At 43.0% G+C, this 5,184-nt stretch overlaps 1 pseudogene; it reads right to left on the reverse strand.

Moving 5' to 3' along the window:
• Window positions 1-1,149: 1,149 nt before the first annotated feature.
• On the reverse strand, window positions 1,150-1,267 carry LOC126238131 (5S ribosomal RNA; annotated as a pseudogene).
• Window positions 1,268-5,184: the final 3,917 nt, after the last annotated feature.

The raw sequence follows: 5,184 nt of genomic DNA on the forward strand, positions 1-5,184 counted from the left end.
TCTAATCCCAGAACACAAGCCAGATGCTTTGTTGACTGAACCTGTAATGAAGCATTATTAACGACATTAAATAATGAAAAATAAATCAAGTTTCGTTACCTTCATATATTGACCAAAATCACTCTAATAATTACAATATATCTCCACACCGACTCGCTATTACCACATCTCAACAAGAACTTTTCAGTATCACATCTCAGCAAGCACTGCCTACTAGCTCATCTCAACAAACACTCCTCACTACGACATCTCAGCACTGACTACCACGAGTTCTCCCAAAGCACTGCCCACTACGACATCTCAATAATCACTGCCAGTGGAGGCGGCGGAACAATACTCTCTAGCGCGATCTCTGGCGCTGTGGCTCAGTGTAGCCACCTTTCAATCTCTAGCTAGTTGAGAACCTGGCGTTGCTCAGGTGTATATTTATTCCAGTTTTCTATTACACCAGCAGCTCCTTCCCCCTCTCTCTGTCCGTCTCCAAATCCTCTCCCCCCTCTTTCTGTCCATATCGATTCCCCCACTTCTTGTCCATCTCCTCCTGCCCCTCTCTGTATCCATCTTCTCCTCCCCCACCTTTCTGTCCACCTCCTCCAACTCTCACTTTTTCTCCATCTACACTTATCCTTCTCCTTGTACATAGTCTTTCACCTCTCTTTTTCCCCTCTCTTATGTCACGTCCATCCCCTCCTCACCCACTCTCTCTGTTCATCTATTCCTCACCCCTCTGTTCACATCCTCTACCTCCCACCTCCCACTCATAGTTGATTTCCTCCTGCCCCTTTCTCTATCCGCCCCTCCCCTCTCTCTCTCTCTTCATCTGCTCTTACCCCTGCCTTATTCCACCCACTCCTTCCCTTCTGTCCATCTGTTCCTTCCCCCTCAATCCACCCATCCTACCCCTACAAGCCCACGTCCTCCTAGCCTACAATCTTCTCCTCACCCCTTCTATATTGATCTCCTAAAACTACTAACTAAACTCCTCCCTACCGACCGGCCGCCGTGTCATCCTCAGCTCACAGGATATGGAGGGGCATGTGGTCAGCACACTGCTCTCCTGGCTGTATGTCAGTTTTACGAGACCAGGGCCACTACTTCGCGATCAAGTAGCTCCTCAGTTTGCTTCACAAGGGCTGAGTGCACCCCACTTGCCAACAGCGCTTGGCAGACCGGATGGTCACCCATACAAGTGCTAGCCCAGCCCGACAGCGCTTAACTTCGGTGATCTGACGGGAACCGGCGTTACCACTGTGCCAATGCCATTGGCATATTCACCTCCCCTGATATTTTTGACCATCTCCTCCTCCTATCTCCTCCCTCCCCCCTCTCTATATCTCTACATCTCCTCATCAGCCCTCTTCCTCTCACTGTCCATCTCCTTCTCTCTCTCCCTCTCTGTCCATCTCTTCCTCTTTTCTTTTTCTATCCTTCTCCTGTCCTCCCCTCTCCCAGTCCACCTTCTGATCTTCCTGTTCTCCGTCTATTTCCTCCTCTCCCTCTCTCTGTCCATCTCCTACTATTCCGTTTCTCTCTCCAATTCTTCCTTTCCCTCTTTCTGTCCATCATCTCTTCCTCCCTCCCCTCCCCCATCTATGTCCATTTCCTCCTTCCCACTTCTTTCTATCCATTTCTCCCTCCACCTCCTCTCTCCATGTTGTCACTTTCACCCCAATATGAGGTTGCTGGTTCTAGCCCCTGTAGACTTTCTTCCCAGATGGTAAGTAATATGTGTACCAGTTTTGTTGAAATCGAGCTAAGGCTTTAGTAGAAGCTTTTTATTCGGGACTTTGCTCGATTATGCACTTTTTACATATATTTCACATGTACTGAACATATGTCACTCATCTCTGTCAAATTTCGACTTGCATTTCCGTTTTCACGCAGCTCAATATTTATGATGGCATATGTGTTGAACAGTAATATAATTTTGTGAGTACATCGAGTGGTGGATACTGTCCGCGAAATGCTTTTCTAATCGAGTTGGTGGTAAAGAGGTAATAAATTGAAAGGCCATGCATGATTCGGCAGTTTTCATGTATCTCAGTGTTTGTGACATGGTATCTCCTGAACTATGTGTTGTACACTCATATATTTTTGCAGATACATTCAGTAGTATATGTGGATACTTTATGCAGAATGTGTTGAGAACAGAGGTAGCAGTAGAGAAACAATAAATTAAAACGTCATACGTGATGCGGCAGTTTTACCGCATGAACAACGAAAATGTAATAAGTGATCAACTTTATTCCTTTCGTCATTTGGTGGGGATTTCAGCAAGAGAAAGTATCTTAAGGTTTTGAAATTATGTGTAAAGTTTCTTGAAAGTCACTAAGCGCTATTGGATGAATATTTTCAGATTATCTGCGCGTCGTGACGTCCGATACTTTTTCGCTCCCACCCTCATCCCTCAAAATGGGAGGTGGCTATTACACCGAGAATGGCTCTTTCCAGACAGTAAGTGATATGTGTACAATGTTTGGTTCGAATTGATTCAGTGATTTAATAGGAGATATGGAATATACATACATACATAAATCCACTTTTATAATTTGTTGGATTTAGCAGTCAGATCACGTTACTAGTTAGATTATTAGACTAAATTCTGTGTTTGAGAGACAATCTGTTTAATTCAGGGATATCCGAACTTACTTCCTAGGGAATCCGCTTTCAAAACCTTCCTGGAACCTTACAACGTGAACACTTCCATGCATTATTTCTGGGACCTAGTGATGCAAAACTATGAAATATGCCTTGAAATTGATAGCAATAGACGTGATGAAGAAGTGGACAGGAAGAGAATGGCTTAAGGTCTCGTCCACGAAGACATGAGTAGAGGAGTAGAGGCGGATTGGATTAAATGAGGATCAGATGGGATATCAGCGGTAACTTTAATGTAAGTATTTCGGCATTCGACTTAAGCGATTTGGGAAAAAAATGTCTGGGCTCACGTATGGGAATTCGAACCCCTTTCCATTTCAGTGCGCGGGTACAGTTTGTTAATCACTGCATTACCTCACTTGGCGACTGTGGTCAGGAAGAATACGCGAGAAAAGAAAAACGTGGAAGGCAGAACGACAGGAAAATATAGGCCAGGGCAGACAAAAGAAAAGAGACAAAATGCAACGATTTTCCTTAAAACAAAGTGAAAGAGACGGACGAAGGTGAAAATTAGACAAATATAACGGGAGAAGTAATTAATGGGAGCCATTCACTGTTTGCCTGTGGCGGGGTTATTGTCAGTAGAGCACAGTGCTTCAGGTACTTCATAGAAGCAGGCTGGTGGTGAAGCATACGTGTGCCTCCGTAACTTTGTAACAGCAATGAACGCAGAGCTCAAGACAGTGCCTTAGTCCTCGCTGCGTGCAAAGTAACCCAACTCCTCGACTGTTCCGAAGTGTGTCTCAGCAGGTGCGAGCGAGCCACGGGCCTTTTGCGGCCAGGTCATAAAGGAAAATTTCGTCTGGGAGGGCTCTGGTCGTTCCGACGCCCTCTCACGCTTCGACAGGGACACCGTTTTACGCTTGGCCGCGGTTTTTCTGTTCACACAGTGACCGCAAAAGTGGTTTCCGCTTTATTATAGTGATTATACGTTTTGAGGTCTTTGAAAGAAAGGGATGTAGGAAAATTTCTTGCTACAGAATAATAAATTGTTTTCCATAAACACTGCGCTGTATTGCCATTTTTCACGCTGTTTGAACACCGTTACTTCCTGTATAAGTACCTGGCGTTAGCAACAATAAATTGATTATAAATTACTCAGACGTGTATCAGGTGTTGCATCACAAAGGAATGAGATAAATATGATGGAGAAATGCCTGCAAAAAGACGCGCAGAAATAGAAAAAGAAATCATCGTCGGAAGAACTGACTCGTCATATAAAAAGAGTCGAAACAGCCTATGGTGAAATTGAAACCAAGTGTGGCCTACGAGTAAAATAGGAAATCTACTGCTAAACGCAGAGGGATGAGCAGATAGGTAGAACGATTACATTAGATGGCTCTGTGGACGAATTGTCTGATGACGTGATAGGAGAATAAATTGGAGGCGATATAAAAAAGATATAGCATCCAATATTAGAGTCAGAATTTAAAATAACTTTGGAAGATTGAAATTAAATAAAGCAGAAAGGACATGTCATTCGATCGGAATTTCTAAAATCGTTGGAGGGCAGTGGCAATAAACTACTTTAAGCTGGTGTGTAGAATCCATGAGACTGGTGACATACCACCAGACTTGCAAAAAAATGTCATCCACTAAATTCCCAAGATACCGATAGCACATACGTGTGAGAACTGTCGCACAATCAGCTTAACAGCTCATGAGTGCAAATTCTAGACAAGAAAAATATACAGACCAATGGAATATAAAATTAAGTTGTTAGACGAAAATCAGTTTGGCAAAGACTGAAGAAAAATCAAATTCATAGGATTTGTCGACGTGTAAAAAGCGTTCGGCAAGGTAAAATGGATGTTAGAAATTCAGAGAAAAATAAGCGCAAGCTACAGGGAAGATGAGCTGTATACAATATTTGCAAGAACCAAAACGGAGCAATGATACTGGAAGACCAACAACGAAGTGCTCAGATTAAAATGAGTAAGACAGAGACGCAGTGTTTTGTCCCTACTTTTCAATATCTGTATCGAAGAAGCAATGGACGGAAAGAAAAGAAAGGTTCAACAGTGGCATTAAAATTCAAGGTGAAAGATATCAGTGATAAGACTCGCTATGACATTGCTATTCTCAGTGAGAGTGAAGAAGAATTAAAAGATTTGTTGATGGGATGAACAGTCTAACGAGTACAGAATGTGGACTGAGAATACATAGAAGAAAGACGAAAGTAGCGAGAAGTAGGAGAAATGAGAATAGCGAGAAACGTAACATAGTGATCATAAAGTAGATGAAGTTTAGGGATATTGCTACCTTATAAGTAAAATAGCCCATGACAGACGAAGGAACGAGGCATAAAATACAACCTTATACAGTCAAAGCGGGCGTTCGTGGCCATAGAAATTCTGCTAGCATCAAACACACGACTTATTTTGAGCAGGAAACTTTGAGGATGTGTGTATGTAGGAGATCATTGTGTGGCAGGGAATCATCAACTGTAGGAAGGCCAGAAAAGAAGAGAATGGAATTGTTTGAGATGTGCTGCAGAAGAACATCGAAATTTATGCAGATCGGTAA

The sequence above is a fragment of the Schistocerca nitens genome, chromosome 2 (genome assembly GCF_023898315.1).
Source record: "Schistocerca nitens isolate TAMUIC-IGC-003100 chromosome 2, iqSchNite1.1, whole genome shotgun sequence".
Taxonomy (NCBI): Eukaryota; Metazoa; Arthropoda; class Insecta; order Orthoptera; family Acrididae; genus Schistocerca; species Schistocerca nitens.